The sequence below is a fragment of the Macaca mulatta genome, chromosome 1, assembly GCF_049350105.2.
Source record: "Macaca mulatta isolate MMU2019108-1 chromosome 1, T2T-MMU8v2.0, whole genome shotgun sequence".
Taxonomy (NCBI): domain Eukaryota; kingdom Metazoa; phylum Chordata; class Mammalia; order Primates; family Cercopithecidae; genus Macaca; species Macaca mulatta.
In genome coordinates, this window is record NC_133406.1 from 63,837,029 (window position 1) to 63,857,187 (window position 20,159).

Genomic DNA, 20,159 nt, shown 5'->3' on the forward strand with positions numbered 1-20,159 from the left:
ATTTTTAAAAATATATTTAAAAACTGGTGGAGATATAATTATTGAAAAATGATAATTCATTGCTATCTAGGTTGCAGTGAAATAGATACACTCAAATGCTGCTAGTGGTGTAGTAAAACGGACTTGAAATGAAAGCGGAAGGTCAATATGATGCAAGAGTAAAGATGTTTCCTTTAACTTCAATATCTGCTCCTGGAACTTTAAGGAAATAATCTAAAATAAACCAGAAAAGTAGTATGTACAAAGGTATCCATCACAGTGTAGTTACCAATAGTAAAACCCTGGGAATGGTTAGGAATTTAAGGTTATATCAGCAAGGTATTTTTTTTTTTTTTTTTTTTTTTTTAGATGGAGTCTCTCTCTATCGCCCAGGTTGGAGTGCAGTGGTGCAATCTCGGCTCACTGCAACCTCCACCTCCTAGGTTCAAGCGATTCTCCTGCCTCAGCCTCCTGAGTAGCTGGGATTACAGGTGTGACTACCATGCCCGGCTAATTTTTGAATTTTTAGTAGAGACAGGGTTTCACCATGTTGGTCATGCTGGTCTCAAACTCCTGACCTCGTGATCTGCCTCCTTGGCCTCCCAAAGTGCTGGGATTACAGGCCTGAACCTCCGCGCTCCGCCAGCAAGGCACAATATTTAGCAGCCATTACAAGTACTATGAAAACTGTTTGGATGCAGAGGCACCCACATTTGCAAACATCCTGAAAGCCTGGTAGAGTGTGAAGACAGAAAAGAAAGCAAAGTGGCAGAAATACAGTGGAAAGGGCACACGACTATCAGAGGGGACAAGCCTTATAGACCTTGTTCAGGACCATGGGTTTCATACTAATTGCAAAGGGAAGCCACTGGAGAATTCTGAGCAGAGGGTGACATAACCAGAATGGTGGGTTTTAAATGATCCTTCCTTATAATGTGGAAATCTATTCTTTTAAATGCAAGTATGCAGACAAGGCATTACACAAAAATGTATCAGGGTGATTGCATAGAGGGTAGCGTTTTTTCTCCCTTGTCAAAAATTCCCCAATCCTATTTCTGACACCTCATATGAAAGCTGCACATGCAGTCTTATTATTATTTTGCAAGCCTGGGGCTTGGGCAAAAAAAGAAAAAAAAAATCCCCAATCCTGTTGACATAACATTCCCTACTTTAAAATAGAGAAAACAGTTATCCTATAGACAGCAGCTGTGTTTTCTGTGAAACATTGTGTCCCACAAATGTAGGAGACTATGCACAGAGTGGGGAGGCTTGGGAAGGAGGCTGTTATCTTACGAAATGGGCTAGTGGGTGGGGTAGGAGGTGAAAGTGTGTTATCGACCTCCATCAGAAGTTCTTTTTCCAGTGGGTGATAAACCATCAAAAAGAGCTTCCTGTTGATGTTACAGATGTTATAACTTCACTTATCACTGTTTGATCTCCCCTAGCACGTTACCCTCGGGGCAGGAGTCTGTCAGCTCGAAGCAGAGATAAGGGGGCCACATGTCCCAGGGCTTGGCAGATGGAGCCCTGAACCCAGACCTCAGTAGGAAGCATCAGCGTGAATCCATTCCCAGTAGCCTCTGAGCAGGAGCAGGCAAAGTGCCTTCTTTTTGAAATAGGGCCTCACTATGTTACCCAGGTTGGAGTGCAGTGGAGTGATCATGGCCCACTGCAATCTCTGCCTCTCAGGCTCAAACGATTTTTTCACCTCAGCTTCCCGAGTAGCTGGGACTACAGGCACATGCCACCACATCCAGCTAATTTATATATATATACACACACACACACACATATATATACACACACATATATATACACACACACACACACATATATACACACACACATATATATACACACACACACAAAATTTATATATATATACACACACACATATATATAAAATACACACACACACACACACGCATATACACAACATAGCAAAATCTTGTCTGTATATGTATGTTGCCCAGGCTGGTCTCAAACTCCTGGGCTCAAGCCATCTGTCTGCCTTGGCCTTCCAAAATGCTGGAACTACAGGCTGAAGAGTCGTTTTGAGCAAATTATCTTCTCATCATCAGCAAGTGTTTGCATGTAGTAAGGACTGGACATGATGCATGTATACACCATGCATATGTAACACAGCACCTTAAATCACTCATTTATCCATGCCACAAACATGTACCAAGCACATGCTAGGTACAGGCACAATCCCGGCTGGTGGGGAAACAGAGAATAAGGCACAGACTTCAATTATTCTGACTTTGCTATTTAAAGCAGAGTTGTGGATGACATGTAATACACAAAACCATGAGATTTTAGAGCAGAAAGGATGCTGGAAATGATCCAATCCAAAATTCTTATAATGAGATATAAGAAAAATGTAGTCCAGAGAGGATAAATGCCTCAGAAGTTCAAGTCAGGTGGATTTTCTAATAAACTCTGATGTGTCTTATAAAGATGGAAGCATATTGCTGCAACGCAGTCCTAGCAAGAGTGTGCACGAAAGTGTAACTTAAATAAAGGAATCATTATCTCTGACATGTGGTAAAAATGCCCCATCACTGTCCTTAATCAAATGAGGATCTCTAAAATGACACTGAAATACGTCATGTTCAAAGATCTTTAACAACCCTATGATCTTGTGAATCTTGGAGTAGCATGATGGAAGGTTCTGGTCCGAGAGTGGTCCACACAGAGGCTAGAGCTGCATGCATGTTATGCAACATTGGGTGCTGCCATATCTACACTGGGTTCCTGTGAATGGATAATAGAAATAGCAAGTCAAGCATCTTGGCATCACCCCACAGTTAGCTGTAGCTAGAATGGATTACTTAGTGTCCATGGCTGAGTCAGGAGCAGAGCGAAGTGTGTATTGACGCTGGCAGGGCAAACCTAGAGCCGGTGGAGAGCCCAGTTAGGAAATCACTCCACATGGCTACCAGTGTTCTTCTGCTTTCCTCAAATCATGAGTGATAAAGGGGCTTCATGTTTTTAACAGGAACTCTGCAAAGGGAAGCAAACTGCAGCTACAGACGTAATTCCACAGTGAGCTGTGATACACCAACGGGTCATAAAACACTGAAAGGGACTCAGCCCAAGGGGTGGCTTTCTGACTTACATTTAGAGAATAAAAATGTTAATAGTGGCCGGGCGCCATGGCTCATGCCTGTAATCCCAGCACTTTGGGAGGCCGAGGCGGGTGGCTCATGATGTCAGGAGTTCGAGACCAGCCCCTGACCAGCGTGGCGAAACCCCGTCTCTACCACAAATACAAAAATTAGCCAGGCATGGTGGTGCGCACCTGTAATCTCAGCTGCTCAGGAGGCTGAGGCAGGAGAATCGCTTGAACCCAGGAGGCAGAGGTTGCAGTGAGCCGAGATCGCGCCATGGCACTCCAGCCTGGGCAACAGAGGGAGACTCCATCTCCAAAAAAAAAAAAAAATGTTAATAGATACCATCTGTTGTTCACTACAGAAAGGATATTCTGTTAAGTGCTTTGCCTACTTATTTATATTATTTAACCTTAAACAACCTCATGAGATTTAAAAAATATCAGGTATTTATTATTAACCCAATTTTACAGATGAAAAAACTGACAATCAGAGAGGTTAACTAACTTTTCCCATGTCACCCAGCTACCAAGTGGTGCAGCCAGGATTGAAACCTGATTATATCTAACTCAGAAGCTGTTACTCAAATTGCACCAGGCAATTTGTTCGCAGCAAGGGACTGACATCGTAGAGGCCTACAAGTCTGTTTTATTTGTTTGTTTTATATCTGGGTCATTTTATCCTCCTCCCATTCTTCTTTCCTCTTAAGTTTCTATTTTGGGGTTTTAGAGCCCCCCCAAAGAGCCTGAAATCAGCCTTCCTTCCCTTCCTGTTGTTATCGTACAAACTGTAACAGCCATTTTTGGTTGGCCTCATTTGATGCTTAATGACAAAGAAGTTGTCCTCAAAAATTTATTCTTATCTATTGCCCTACTTCCCCTACTCACTTAATCTTTGACTACATCACATATAGATTCAGAGATGAGCTAGGTTGGAAGGGATCTCTGCTAATGTCTGAGACCTACTTCTTCATTTTATAGAGGAAGAACATGGGTCCCTTTAGGGGAAAGCAAATTGTCTGAGCTCATGTGACACATTGGTGCCAGAGCTGGGACTTGATCTCAGGCCTCTTAACTCCTCCTTTAGGGCCCTTTCCACTCTACCTGACTGCGTGTGTATTTGCGGTATTTAAATGGTGCCCACAGGGAGAAAAAGAGATTACTAATCTCCATCTACACAAACTGTCTGTACCAGGGAGCTGGGCAGAGCATGGCCAAAAGAGACAGGCATCATCTCTCCCTTTACCCTGCTGTACTCAACGAGCGAGATTGCTATCTTCTGAGTGGCAGCGTCCCCGCCTTGTTGGAAATGTTGAAACACTTGTGACTGACCTCAGTGACACAGAAGTTTCTGGGTAGGGGCTGGACTCGGGTCGGGGAGATGTTTCCGTTAGGACATCGCTGAAACACAGACTAGGATCAGACTGAGCTCGTAGCCCTGGGGTAAGTACTGTCTGTGGAGACAGGATTTTAAATTAGTTTGCAATGTGCATTTGTTTGCGAACATGTACGTGTGGAAGTTTTAGAGAGGATTCTCTGTTTATGGGCTGAGATTCCAGGGTGTGGAATTCAGCCTGCAACCAGCTTACAGCGAGCCTAAGATTACACTTTATAGACATGAATTTCTTGTGCCTGAGGCATCTGTCTGCACTAGCAGCAGCAGCCATCAGGGATCTGGCCAGAAGGTACATGGACTTTGGGTCCAGCAAAAACCAGTTCCAAATCCTCACTCTGCTCACCTTTTGTGAGCCTCAGTTTCCAGCTTCCTCATCTGTAAAATGGGCATAAAACACCCACCTTACAGGGTTGCTACGTGGATTCAGACAATGTACATTTAGTGCCAGTACAGTGCTCCACCAATAGCAGCTGTGAAGTTTCCTTTTTAAGTCAAATGGGAACCAGATCTCAGAGCCTATCTCCCCCATAAACATCCCATAGGAGTGTTTTCCCTGAGAAAACATTCTGAGCAGCAAAAGACTAGTATGTGTGGACGGAGGAGAGCCAGCCTGGGAGTTTTAAAATTTTATGAATGGAGGTCAGAGAATGTGCACCATCAAAGAAAAAGGCCATGTGAGCATCTGGACAAGGAAAAGCTAATAACAGCACAAAACAGAAACAGTTGACCCTTATATAGAGCTTACTATCTGCCAGGGACTGTTAAAAGAGTTTTATGCAGATTGGCCCATTTACTCCTCACAACCCTAAAGACGTGAGTGCTATTAACAGCCTTAGTTTCCATTTGAAGAAACCAAGGCACCAAGGTGTTAAGGGACTTCACTGAATCAGTGAAAGAAAACTCTTCTGGAAAATTTCATTACAGAAGAGTTAGATCAGGCCTTTCTCCATCTCTCCAACCTGGGAGGGGCTCAGACAATGCGGTGCTGGGAAGCATGTATCAGGTACCCAAGGATGGGCTAATCCTTCTTCTTGTTCTGTGTGTTGACCTATTTTGTGAGCATTGGCAATTCTACCCAATTCAATGCCTTGAGTAGGATCTGTCACATAATTGGTGGAACCCAATGCAAAATGAAAATCTGGGGTCCCTTACTCAAAAATTATTATGAATTTAAAGATGACAGGCACAAAGCATTAGGCCAATCATGGGTCCTTGTGAGCACAGGGCCCTACTCGTCTGCACGGGTTGCAAGCCCATGAAGCCAGCACTGGCCCTGAATTCCGACAAGGAGGCAGGAATGGTACTGGAAGTCTCCGTGGTCTCATGTAGCCCTCCTAATAATTCTGAGCTCCCCACCCTCCCTGGGTTGGAGAGATGGAGAAACGCCTGGTCTAACTCTTCTGCGCTAAAGTTCTCCAGAAGGGTTTTCTTTCACCGATTCAGTCAAGTCCCTTAACACCTTGCTGCCTCAGTTTCTTCAACTGGAAAATAAGTCAAATAAAGAGACATTTGACTGCCCAATTGAAAGAGGAGAAAAGTGAGACTCTGAGACATTAAGTGGCTCCCCCAAGGTTAAACAACATTTATTATATGCGAATTGACTTAATGGCAATGTGTACAGAGTGTTACACATTGAAATGCTTTTTCCACCCCTATCCCCTCCGTGTCTCTAAGTACTGTGCTATGAATTGTGGAGTGTAATATATGCAGTCTCAGCCAACAAGGTGCATAATCTGTAGAAGGTGCCTAGTTTTCCTAAAATTTAGTAGGCCAATCGATGAAACAGAATAATTTGACCCCTTCCAGTTCATCTGGAGTTTTGTGGGAACTAGCAAAATGAATCTGTGAATACTGCTTGAGTAGCTTGCAACCTTTTGTATTCTTGCTGATTTAGTCTTGGAACGAAGTTGCATCCACATTGCATTCATCTCTAATAGTTTCCTGCAAAACTGCTTTCCCCAAAATTACTAATTAGAAACTCTGGATGACTTGCTTCCCTGCTAGAAATTGGCAGTGCTTGCACCTAGAAGTAAGTGTGACTGGAGATGTGGTTTATCTACTTGAGGCTCAAAGTTGCTCTTTCTCGTTAATTTGAATCTCACTTTTTAGTCCATTTTAGAAAAATTATAAAATAACAAAATGTCGCAACTAAATTGATTTAGCCCACCCCTCTCATTTTATAGACAGGGGAAGTGAGGCTCAGGGAGAGGAAATAATGTGCCCAAGGAATGTATAAAGTTGTTGAGCTGGAATGTTCATCTAAGCTCTCATGCCATATTCCAGATGAGCCCTAGCCTCATAACCACCTGGGGTGAGGCCCCTGACATGGTGATCAGAGCCAAAGAGAATTCAGGCAAGATTTCTCTGATATGAGAATGAAGGTGATCCTGTAACCCTCTGTTGGCCTTTTCCCCATGATATTTGGCAGACTCCATCCCTCCCTTCCCTCAGCCTGGCGTTTTGACCTTCTTTATTCCCTGGTGAGTGACTCATTGACAGTCATAGGAACAGGCATTGTTTAGGACCAGGGATGTCGCAGGACCTCGTGGTTTTGTATATTGTGTTGCTCCCACCTGAAAATCATGAGTGGGCCCAGTGTTCTTACAAGGCCTTATGGAAATAGGTGTGTTTATAAATTTAAGACAATTTTGAGTTGAATGTTCTGGTCCAAGGATCATCCCCTGGTACCCATATATGCCAGGCTCTCTACCGAGCATTTTCTTTTTTTTTTTTCTTTTTGTGGAGAATGGGGTCTCACTGTGTTGCCCAGGTTTGTCTCAAGCTTCTGAGCTCAAGCCAACCTCCCACCCCTGCCTTTCTAATTGTGATTATGCGTGTGTGCCACCATGCCTGGCCAGCATTTTCAATACTGAATGCAATGTGGTGAAGGCTCTGGCCTCAAACCACCTGTGTCTGAATTCTGTCCCCTTCACGGGGGATTAGAAGCTGGTTTTCTCATATGTAAAATTGAGAGAACAATAGTATCTACCTCATAAGGTCGTTATTCTGAGGATTAAATAATTGATGCAAAATGTTTTTTATGATACGGGCATATACATGGTAAACACAAGACATGTTTGAGTTAAAAACATGAAACAGGCCAGGCACGGTGGCTCACACCTGTAATCCCAGCACTTTGGGAGGCTGAGACAGGAGGATTGCTTGAGCCCAGGAGTTTGAGACCAGCCTGGGCAACATGGCAAGATCCTGTCACTACGAAATTAAAACCTTAAGCCAGGCATGGTGGTATGCACCTGTGGTCCCAACTACTCAGGAGGCTGAGGTGGGAGGATTGCTTGAACCCAGGAGGTTGAGGCCACAGTGACCTGTGCTTGCACCACTGGACGCTCCAACCTGGGCAACAGAGCAAGACCTTGTCTCAAAAAAAAAAAAAAAAAAACCCATAAAACAGGTGCCATCCCCATTTACAGATATAACCCCGAAGTTGGAAAAATAAAGCAACTCACAGCTAGGAAGGCCAGAACTGAGGTCCTAAACACAATCTATTTGGCCACTAAGTCTCTGCACCTGACCAGCTGCCTATACTCACTTGTGTGGTCGCTTTGCATTATACTCAGCTGTTTCCACATTATGCTCTTTACGTGTGGTCAAATAGAAATCCAACTTTGTTAGAAGACAATCAATTCCACTAAAGCTGCCCCAAAGCCAGGGTTGGCAAGACACCTTTAGCTAGATTGCTTTTCTCCCCTCCTTCCATCCATCCATTACCTGTCCTTCAAATAATTTCCTCTCAGTGACTCTTCCCTGAACATTCTACCGCTTGGGGATCTCTTTTTCCTCTGAACTATAATGCATTATTGATACCACTCCTTCTGACAATTCATTATTCTTCACCTGTGTCATCTCTTCCACTTTTTGACTTTTCACATATTAATGTCTTGATTTTCCAAGTACAAATGAGCTCTTGAAAGTGCAAATGGCCTTTTCTTCTTCGTGCCATCAAGAGTATTTCACACAGGACCATGTGCATGGACCACTTGATAAATATTTGATTGATTGAAATTCAGACATTCAGGTGATCATCTCAATGTTCTATTAACTCCTGGGCTCAAGTGATCCTCCCACCTCAGCCTCCCAAAGTGCTGGGATTACAGGTATGAGCCATCATGCCCGGCTTTATGTTCACGTTTTACAAAATTGTGATTATATCTTATGTAACTAAATACAACTGCATTGTACATTTTCATAGAACAGATTTCTTTCTCCAGATGAATTCTTCCTAAATGTAATTTTAAATGACCCCGTGGTCTTCCATTCAAAGCCTCAATCCTCATTTCTCCAGTTTTTGTTTTTTTCTTTAGATTGCTTCCCATTTTTCACCTTTATAATGACACTGTACAGAGCTCTTTTGCATAACAGCTTTAGTCTGTTCTGGATTGTTTGCAAATTGTCTGCTCTACACTCTTTACCCATTTGTTATTTGGGGGTCCTAGTGTTTTTCTTAACAATTTATAAAAACCAAAGATGCAAAATCTTTAAAATTGTGGTTTGCCTTACTTGTTTCAGGTTTTGTTTTTTTTTTTTCTGTTTGCCTTTAAATTTTGTTAACATGTGAAGTTCTAATAGTTTAGAGCCAAATCTATTTTTCATGTATTTCTTTGTGATTTCTTCCATTGCATATAAACTGAGAAAGTTTTCTCTCATCTGGGGATTTAATAAAGATTTTAAATATAGTAATATTCAATCCTAATTTCTTCTAATTTTAATGGCTTGATTTTAAAATATTTACCTCCTTAATCCGTTTGGAATTCATTTTGCTATCTAGGGTTTTGATCTAAGTTATTTTCTTTTTTTTTTTTTTTTTTTTTGAGACGGAGTCTCGCTCTGTCGCCCAGGCTGGAGTGCAGTGGCCGGATCTCAGCTCACTGCAAGCTCCACCTCCCGGGTCTACGCCATTCTCCTGCCTCAGCCTCCCGAGTAGTTGGGACTACAGGCGCCCGCCACCTCGCCCGGCTAGTTTTTTGTATTTTTTAGTAGAGACGGGGTTTCACTGTGTTAGCCAGGCTGGTCTCGATCTCCTGACCTCGTGATCCGCCCGTCTCGGTCTCCCAAAGTGCTGGGATTACAGGCTTGAGCCACCGCGCCCGGCCCTAAGTTATTTTCTTTTTCCTTACAGGTAGCTAAACCATTGTCTTGGGGCCAATATTTGTTAAATAATGATTTCCTTTCCTCCACTTGCTTTGTGGACTACTCTTATAACATTTACTGTATACAGTAGCACATTTTTTCAAATCTACACTTCTCTTAAAAAGTGGTAGTCAGAAATCTACCTTACAACAATTTCTTTTCTTTTCTTTTTTTTTTTTTTGAGACGGAGTCTTGCTGTATCCCCTAGTCTGGAGTGCTGTGGCACAAACTTGGCTCACTGCAATCTCCGTCTCCTAGGTTCAAGCGATTCTCCTGCCTCGGCCTCCAGAGTTGCTGGGATTACAGATGCCCACCACCTCACCCAGCTAATTTTTGTATTGTTTTAGTAGAGATGGGGTCTCACCATATTGGTCAGGCTGGTCTCAAACTCTTGACCTCAGGTGATCCACCCTCCTCGGCCTCTCAAAGTTCTGGGATTACAGGTGTGAGCCACTGCACCCAGCCCACAATTCCTTTTCAAACGTTTCCGCTCTTTTTGGTTGTTCTTATGTTTTCCCAGATACATTTTAGAGTAAACTCAAGTTATAAAAAACTCACCATAATTTTTATTAGAATTGTATTAAGTCTATAAATTAACTTTAAAACTGATTTTTAAATGTTACAGCTTCTCAATCTGAAATAGCGTCTTTTTATGAGTTTAAGTCTTTTATGTCTCTCAATAAATTTTTATTTTCTTCAAAATAATTTTCTTATAATTAATATTATTTTTAGGTATTTCTATTGTTGTAGTTGCTAAATCTCAGGGTATTTTTCCCCATTCTATTTTATGTCTGTTGCTAGTATAACAGTAAGAATAGCTGGTAATTTTAGAATATTTATTATATCTACAGGACTTTACTGAGCAATCTCATTAATTCCTCTAGTTTTGCAATGAATTCCTTTGGGATTTCTAGGTATAAAATCATATATTTTGCAAACAAGAATGAATTTGATTTCTCCTTGCCCAAAACTATACTTTCATTTTGTTAATGTAGCAGCTGACAGCTCAGGCTCCAGCACCTGCCTGCCTGAGCACAAAGGCTGATGAACTGTTTTTGTCATCTTGAGTATATTAGGTAGCCTTTCTGTGTCTTAAAAAATGTTAATTAAAAAATAATAATAGTATCTACCTCCTGGGGTGGTTGTGGGAATTGGATGAGTTAATGTATATAAAAGTGTCTGCCACATAAAACATGCTCAATAAATATTCAATACCCTTATTATTATTAGAGATTGGAGGAACTTTCCATTTCCAGAAACTAGAACTTCTAGTACTCGTTTCAGATAAGGGTTGCAGCATACACCCTTGCTCTCAAATAGTTGCTAAAAATAATTTACCATTTCGTCAGATACTGATTATTGGTGCAGTAATCAATACTGCACCAACTTGTTATTCTTTATTATAGTAAGAAACAATCCTCATACTTTTATTAACTTTGAAAATCAGTAATAAGTGTTCAGTTTATCCAGCACATTTTGGCACTTTACCAAGATCATAATTTTAAAAATTTGATCTATCAATGTTGTATTTGTATTATATAAAAGACAGCTTCCTGACATGATTGGGATTTAGGATTTTGAGTCAGTTGGTTTAGGAAACATGAATCTTCCAGCTGGCAAAGCGGCAAATTTTTTAATCTTCTTAAGCCTTAGTTTCCTCATCTATGAAGTAGTGGAAATGTCTATATATATATATATATATATATATATATATATATATATATTTTTTTTTTTTTTTTTTTTTTTTTTTTTTTTTTTTGAGACGGAGTCTGGCTCTGTCGCCCAGGCTGGAGTGCAGTGGCCGGATCTCAGCTCACTGCAAGCTCCGCCTCCCGGGTTTTTTACGCCATTCTCCTGCCTCAGCCTCCTGAGTAGCTGGGACTACAGGTGCCCGCCACGTCGCCCGGCTAGTTTTTTGTATTTTTTTTAGTAGAGACGGGGTTTCAACATGTTAGCCAGGATGGTCTCGATCTCCTGACCTCGTGATCCGCCCATCTCGGCCTCCCAAAGTGCTGGGATTACAGGCTTGAGCCACCGCGCCCGGCCGTAATGTCTATTTTTGTAGAGTGAGAGGATTAAAGCACACGGAAAACACTCAGTGTTAGTTTCCATCTTTGTTATAATCAATTTCCTCAACGTACTGGGCTAACTTCTTGATATTACCATATATACCTCTGTATTCATAAATGAGATGGACCCCAAAGTTTCTGTCTTCCTGTGCCCTGTATTGGCTTGTGGAATAATAATTATGTGTTCCTTAAAAGTTTGAAACTCCTCATTTGTCAAACCATCTAGACAGGTTTTGAGGAAATAAGTCTGATAACGCTTCTAATTTCTTTCTCTTTCTTTCTTTCTTTCTTCTTCCTTTTTCTCTTTCTTTTTTCTTTCTCTTTCTTTTCTTTTCTTTCTTTTCTTTTTGATAGAGGTGGGGTCTTGCCTTATTGCCCAGGCTTATCTCCAACTCCTGGGCTCAAGCTATTCAACTGCCTCAGTCTCCCAAAGTGCTGGGATTACAAGTGTGAGCCACTGGGGCCAGTCAATGCTTTTAATTTCTAAATAATAATAGCTTGCATTCATTGGATGCTTATTACTATGTGCCACAAGTTCTAATAACTATTTCACATAGCTCATCTAATTTCATCCTCAGAAGTAGTTGTCATTTATATTTGTCTTATCTAGTCCCACAATTAGTTATTGTTCCCATCTTATATATTAAAAGACTGAGGCTTTGAGAGGTTAAATAACGAGGCCAAGCTCATGCAGAGAATGAGCTGGGATTTGAACCCAAGCAGTTTGACTCCAGGTTCTTTGCCTTTAATGCCTAGATACCATGCTGCTTCCTAAACTTATTTTTTGTTATTTTGGTTTGGTTTTGGTCTAAGTTTTCCATGCCATATGGAATCAATTTTGTTAATTTATATTTTTCTAGGAAACTATCCATTTTACTGAGATTTCATCAAAAAAATTTTGTAGTCTAACAATTTTTTAAAAATCTCTTCTTTTTTTGGTACCTCATTTTTGTTGAAAAATTTTAATCCCTTCTGTTTCTGAGATTAATAGTCCCTATACTATTAATTCGGTTTATTTGTGTTTCCTCCTTTTCTTCATTATTGGAAACTGCATATTAAACTGGGGGAGAAAGTCTAGCAATGTGGAGGAGGCTGGATATTACAAAATGGAAATAAAGATTTTTTTCTTTTTAAAATTTCCATTTCCATCAGCTTTGCTTTCTTTTCACCTTACTTCACTCCAACCTTTAAAGAGCAGGATGCTCAGGGCTGAAAAGAGCCTTAGGAGTACTTTGCCAAGCTCCCTAATTCACCAGGGCCTAGAGGGGACGTCTCCCTGTCCAAAGTTACACTGTTAGCAAGTGACAGACCCAGGAGAAGGCAGGCCCTAGCTCCCTTCTTTCCCCTTCTTTTGTTCTCCCTTCTTTTTGTTCTCTTTCCCTTATACCTTAGCTAATGTTAAAAACAACAAATTAATGGAGACTGCAAAGAAAGTTTACAGCTACTTCATTTGAAAAGATGGATAAAGTCAGCTGACAATGTTGATTATAATTACTTTGATCCATATGATTTTTCTTTTCTTTTCTTTCTTTTTTCTTTTTTTTTCCAGACAGAGTCTCACTCTGTAGCTCAGGCTGGAATGCAGCGATGTGATCTTGGCTCACTGCAACCTCTGCCTCCCAGGTTCAAGCAATTCTCTGCCTCAGCCTCTCGAGTAGCTGGGATTACAGGCACCTGCCACCTTGCCTGGCTAATTTTTGTATTTTTAGTAGAGATGGGGTTTCACCATCTTAGCCAGGCTGGTCTTGAACACTTGACCTCGTGATCCTCCCGCTTCGGCCTCCCAAAGTGCTGGGATTACAGGTGTGCGCCACTGCGCCTGGCCTAATCCATATGATTTTTCATAGAAATCATCTTCTATTGTGATCTTGTTTTAAATCATTCTTTCTAGAATAAACCTATCCAAAGAAAGCATGGCGTCTGGCAGGAAAGTGGGTGTCTTTTTATTCCCCCCTGATGTTACGCTGCACCTGTTGGAAAGGCCATGAGAAAGCTCCTGTATCAGTGGAGGAGGGAAACTTAATAAAATGGAATCCAGCCTTAATTACAAGTCTGAAGCAAACAGAATAAATGCTGTTAGCACTGGGACGAAGTGGGGTTTTTTTAGTGGGGGGAGGAGGGACAGGGTTTTACTCTGTCACCCAGGCTCTTCTCAAACTCCTGGTCTCAAGTGATCCTTCCATCTCGCTCTCCCAAAGTGCTGGGATTACAAGCATGAGCCACCATGCCCAGCCTGAAGTTTGGTTTTGAGGTGCCTGGCAGGGCACTACATTAGTGTGAGATCTGGGTGCCAAAATTCAGCACAGCATAAGAGGACAGGACCGCCCCTACCTCGAGGATGGAACAAGGCATGCCAAACCCTCACATAGTCCATGTGCTTTTTCACAACATAATTACCTTAAATTGCCCATTTCCTGGTTATTTGGGGTGTGTGTGCGCACACCCGCGCATGTGCCCAAATGGGCAGATGTCTCTGCTGACTGTCTGATCAGCAGTCTATAATTAGACCCCAAGGAACAACCTGCTCATTGTGGTTAGAGCCATTAGCCACTTAAATAATGACATCTGTCATAATTTTCATACCTCACCCTGTCCTGGATCTTATCTCCAAACTGTACTCAAAACAAATGCCTAAATTTTCTAAAGTAGACCAATCCAATTTTTAATAATTCTAGTCACCATTGTGGTGGAGGATTTTAGGGTTGAATAATACCTAGTTACTGAGTGCCTCCTGTCATGCGCGTCCGTGTGAAGAGACCACCAGACAGGCTTTGTGTGAGCAACAAGGCTGTTTATTTCACCTGGGTGCTGGCGGGCTGAGTCCGAAAAGAGAGTCAGCAAAGGGTGGTGGGATTATCATTAGTTCTTATAGGTTTGGCATAGGCGTGCAAAATACATTCTTAAGGGCGGAGGAGAATATTACAAAGTACCTTCTTAAGGGCAGGGGGAGACTATATCGTATCAGTTAGGGTGGGGCAGGAACAAATCACAATGGTGGAATGTCATCAGTTAAGGCTATTTTCACTTCTTTTGTGGATCTTCAGTTGCTTCAGGCCATCTGGATGTATACGTGCATGTCACAGGGGATATGATGGCTTAGCTTGGGCTCAGAGGCCTGACATTCCTGTCTTCTTATATTAATAAGAAAAATAAAACAAAATAGTGATGCAGTGTTGGGGCAGTGAAAATTTGTGAGGGTGGTATGGAGAGATAATAGGCGATGTTTCTCAGGGCTGCTTTGAGCAGGATTAGGGGCGGCATGAGAACCTAGAGTGGGAGAGATTAAACTGAAGGAAGATTTTGTGGTAAGGGGTGATATTGTGGGGTTGTTAGAAGGAGTATTTGTCATATAGAATGATTGGAGATGGCCTGGATAAAAGTTTGGATGAATTGAGAAACTAAACGGAACACACAAGGTCCAAATAAGAGAAGGAGAAAAACAGGTATAAAGGACTAAGAATTGGGAGGATCCAGGACATCCAATTAGAGAGTGCCCAAGGGGGTTCAGCGTAATTACTTGCTTGGTTGGCGAGTTTTGGGGCTCTATCCTTGACAGAGTCCTCCTTTTTAAGTTGGTGACTGAGCTTGGTGAGGTGTGTTTTTAAAAGACCATTAGTCCGTTCTACCTTTCCTGAAGATTGAGGATGGTAAGGGGTATGAAGGTTCCACTGAATACCAAGAGCCTAAGAAACTGCTTGGGTGATTTGACTAGTAAAGGCCGATCCATTGTCGGACTGTATAGAGGTGGGAAGGCCAAACCCAGGAATTATGTCTGACAGAAGGGAAGAAATGACCATGGTGGCCTTCTCAGATCCTGTGGGAAAAGCCTCTACCCAGCCAGTGAAAGTGTCTACCCAGACCAAGAGGTGTTTTAGTTTCCTGGCTCGGGGCATGTGAGTAAAGTCAATTTGCCAGTCCTGGGTGGGGGCAAATCCCCGAGCTTGATACGTAGGGAAGGGAGGTCACAGGGCCTGAACAATCCCTGAGGAGTAGTAGAATAGCAGATGGAACACTGAGAAGTGATTTCCTTGAGGATAGATTTCCATGATGGAAAAGAAATGAGAGGTTCTAAGAGGTGGGCTAGTGGCTTATAACCTACATGGAAGAGGTTATGAAATGATGACAGAATAGAATGGGCCTGTGAGGCTGGAAGGAGATATTTTCCTTGGTCCAAGAACCATTTGCCTTGTGTGGGAAGAGATTGATAGGTGGAAGTTTCAGTGGGAGAATAGGTGGGAGTGACCGATGAGAAGGAGAAAAACTGGCTGTGAGGGAAAAAAGTTGGAAGCTAGCTGCTTCTTTAGCTACCTTATCAGCATAAGCATTGCCCTGAGCAATGGGATCTGATGCCTTTTGATGGCCCTTGCAGTGAATGACTCCAGCTTCCTTTGGAAGTAAAGCAGACTTGAGAAGAGTTTTTATTAAAGAGGCATTAATGATGGAGGATCCTTGCATAGTGAGGAAACCTCTTTCAGCCCATATAACAGCATGGTGGTGTAGGATATGGAAGGCATATTTAGAGTCAGTATAAATATTAACACGTAGTCCCTTTGCAAGAGTGAGGGCCCAAGTTAAGGCAATGAGTTTGGCTTGCTGAGAGGTAGTGGAGGGGGGCAGAAAGTATATGCATCAGGTGTGAGGAAGAAAATGATTTTGGAAGTTATGAGAACTGTAGAGAGTGAGTTGAGCATAGTTTGTGATTTTTGAGGGCCTCTAAAACTATTAAAGCAGTGGCAGCTGCCACATGCAGACATGAGGGCTAGGCTAAAACAGTAAGGTCAAGATGTTTGGACAGAAAGGCTACAGGGCGCGGTCCTGGCTCTTGTGTAAGAACTCTGACCGCACAGCCCTGCACTTTGGCTGTGTATAATGAAAAGGGTTGGGATGAGTTAAGGAGAGCTACTGTGGGAGCGGCTTCTAGGGCTGCTTTTAAGTAATGGAAAGGAGCAGCAAAAGGATTTAGGATCTATGGGATCAGCTAGGTTTGCTTTTGTGACTTTATATAATGGTTTAGTCAGGATGATAAAACCAGGTATCCAAAGGCAGAAGTACCTAACCATGCCTAGGAAGGAAATAAGTTGTTGTTTTTTGGAAGAGATTGGGGTTTGGGAGATTAACCGGACACAATCAGCAGGGAGAGCACGTGTGTTTTCATGAAGAATTATGCTGCGATAGGTAAGAAATGAGCAAGAAATGTGGGCTTGACTGAAGTAATGGGGGCTGTCTGTGAAGCCTTGTAGCAGTATAGCCCAGGTAAGTTGCTGATCCTGATGGGTGTCAGGGTCAGTCCAAGTAAAAGCAGAGAGAGGCTGGGATGAAGGGTGCAAAGGAATAGTAAAGAAAGCATGTTTGAAATTCAGAACAGAATAATGGGTTGTGGAGGGGTTGTGGAGGGAGGTATTGAAGATAGCAGAGTCTGTGGGTTTGGCACCATGAAGTTGATAGGCAAGACAATTTGGTTGATAAGGCGTAGATCCTGAACTAACCTGTTCAGGCTTGTCCGGTTTTTGAACAGGTAAAATGGGGGAATTGTAAGGAGAGTTTATAGGCTTTCAAAGGCCATGCTGTAACAGGCGAGTGATAACAGTTTTTAATCCTTTTAAAGCGTGCTGTGGGATGGGATATTGGCATTGAGTAGGGTAAGGGTGATTAGGTTTTAATGTTATAATAATGGGTGTGTGATCAGTTGCCAGGGAGGAAGTAGAGGTATCCCATACTTGTGGATTAAGGTTGGGGGATATGAGAGGAAGATGCGAAGGAGGCTTTAGGTTGGGAAGAAGGGTGGCAATGAGATGTGGCTGTAGTCCAGGAATAGTCAGGAAAGCAGATAATTTGGTTAAAATGTCTCAGCCTAATAAGAGAACTGGGCAGGTGGGGATAACTAAAAAGGAGGACGTAAAAGAATGTTGTCCAAGTTGGCACCAGAGTGGGAGAGTTTTAAGGGGTTTTGAAGCTTGGCCATCAATAGCCACAGCAGTTACAGGGGCAAGGGAAACAGGCCCTTGAAAAGAAGATAATGTGGAGTGGGTAGCCCCTGTATCGATTAAACAGGGGATGGACTTACTCTCCACTGTAAGAGTTACCCGAAGCTCCACGTCCGTGATGGTCCAGGGGGCTTCCTAGGCGATCAGGCAGCATCAGTCTTCAGCCACTAAGCCAAGGAGATCTGGGAAGGAATCGGCCAAGGAACGGTGGGTTTGGGCTCCAGGAGCTTTAGGAGCGGCGGCGATGAGAGTCAGACAGTCCGACCTCCAGTGGGGGCCTGCACAGACAGGGCACAGACAGGCTTAGGAGGAATCCTGGGCTGCAGGCATTCTGAGGCCCAGTGACCAGGCTTTTGGCATTTGAAGCAAGGTCCACTAGGAAGTTTTGAAGGAGCTGTGGCTTGGATGTTCTGAAGTTTTTGTATGCTGGAGACGTGGTTGTGGGTTGTCTTACAGCAGAGGCAAGTAGCTGTAACTCAGAGATGCGTTGTCGTTTGGCTGCCTCTTCTCTATTGTTGCACACCTTGAAGGCAAGGTTAATTAAGTCCTATTGTGGGGTTTGAGGGCTGGAATCTAATTTTTGGAGCTTTTTCTAATGTCAGGAGGGGATTGGTTAATAAAATGCATATTGAGAATAAGACGGCCTTCTGGCCCCTCTGGGTCTAGGGCGGTAAAGCGTCTAAGGGTTGTTGCCAAACGGGCCATGAACTGGGCTGGGTTTTTATATTTGATGAAAAAGAGCCAAAATGCTAACTGCTTTGGGAGAGGTCAGATGAAGAAAAAGGAGCATTAACCTTGACTATGCCTTCAGCTCCAGCCACCTCTTTAGGAGGAAATTGTTGGGCACGTGGGGGAGGGCTAGTCAAGGAACAAAACTGTAAGCACGACTGGGTATGAGGAGAGGAGGTGGTAAAAGGATTATAGGGTGGGGGAGCAGAGGCTGAGGAAGAATTGGGACCTGGCTCGGCCTGGCAAGGAGCAGCCTGGGGAGGAGGGTAGAGGTCAGATGAGTCCACAGAAAAGGAAGATTCAAAGGACTCAGAGCTTGGGGTGGAGACTGAAGGAACAGACAGGAGAGAAAGAAGAAAGATTTGGGACGAGTTGCATTGGGAGAAGGGAGGGGCCAATGTGTAAAAGAATGCCTAGACGTCAGTCACCTCAGACCATTTGCCCATTTTTCGACAAAAATTATCTAGGTCTTGTAGGATAGACAAACTGAAAGTTCCATTCTGTGGCCACTTGGAACTACTGTCGAGTTTGTACTGGGGCCAAGCAGTATTGCAGAAGAAAATAAGGCATTTAGGTTTTAGGTCAGGTGTGAGTTGAAGAGGTTTTAAGTTTTTGAGAACACGGGCTACGGGAGAAGAAGGGGGAATGGAGGGTGGAAGGTTGCCCATAGTGAAGGAGGCAAGCCCAGAGAAAAGAGAGGGTAGAGATACAGAGAAGGGGGTGGAAGGTGAGCAGCCCTGGGCTGCAATGTGGGTGAGCAGCCAAAGCAGGCGTCCCTGCAATTGACTTGCCACCAAGGACATGTGGGTGAATGACCAAGGCAGGTGTCCCCGTGGTGAACAGACACCAATGAAATGTGGGTGAATAATCAGGCAGTCATCCCTGCAGTGATTAAACACCAAGGGAAGACTATTTTCCCGAGTCCATGACCGGCACCGGAGTTTTGGGTCCACAGATAAAATGTGTCTCCTTTGTCTCTACTAGAGAGGAAAAAGAACTGGAATTGGAAGGACAGGGAGAATGAAGGGTAGTGAGAGAAGAAGATTGAAGGGTAGCGAGAGAGGAAGATTGAAGGGTAGGGAGAGAGGCTGGAGAAGAGTGAAAAGACCGCTTACCCGATTTGAAATTGGTGAGATGTTCCTTGGGCTGGTTGGTCTGAGGACCCGAGGTCATAGGTGGATCTCCTCATGGAGTGAGGGCAAGGACAGGGGACTGGTCTCCTGAAGGAGTCCTCCTGTCCCAGGTCTTAGGCACCTAATGTCGTGTGCGTCCCTGTGAAGAGACCACCAAACAGGCTTTGTGTGAGCAACAAGGCTGTTTATTTCACCTAGGTGCTGGCGGGCTGAGTCCGAAAAGAGAGTCAGCAAAGGGTGGTGGGATTATCATTAGTTCTTATAGGTTTGGCATAGGCGTATAAAATACTTTCTTAAGTTGGGGGGAGACTATTACAAAGTACCTTCTTAAGGGCAGGGGGAGAATATATCATATCAGTTAGGTGGGGCAGGAACAAATCACAATGGTGGAATGTCATCAGTTAAGGCTATTTTCACTTCTTTTGTGGATCTTCAGTTGCTTCAGGCCATCTGGATGTACACGTGCATGTCACAGGGGATATGATGGCTTAGCTTGGGCTCCGAGGCTGACACCTCCTATGTTCCTGGAATTGTGTAAAGGTCTTTACAAACAGCATGAATCACTGAGCTCATGCAAGAACTCTGTGAAGAAGGAAGCTATTATTCTTC

General features: G+C 43.1%; 1 protein-coding gene and 1 non-coding gene across 2 annotated transcripts in view; both read left to right on the forward strand.

Moving 5' to 3' along the window:
- The window catches only part of RHEX (regulator of hemoglobinization and erythroid cell expansion), a 64,735-nt gene that overhangs the window by 36,704 nt on the left and 7,872 nt on the right, over positions 1-20,159 (forward strand). The gene's annotated exons all lie outside the window — the stretch shown is intronic.
- On the forward strand, positions 1,010-1,095 carry LOC114675071 (small nucleolar RNA SNORD60). Its single transcript, XR_003726173.1, has one exon. It is a non-coding gene; the product is annotated as a small nucleolar RNA SNORD60 (small nucleolar RNA).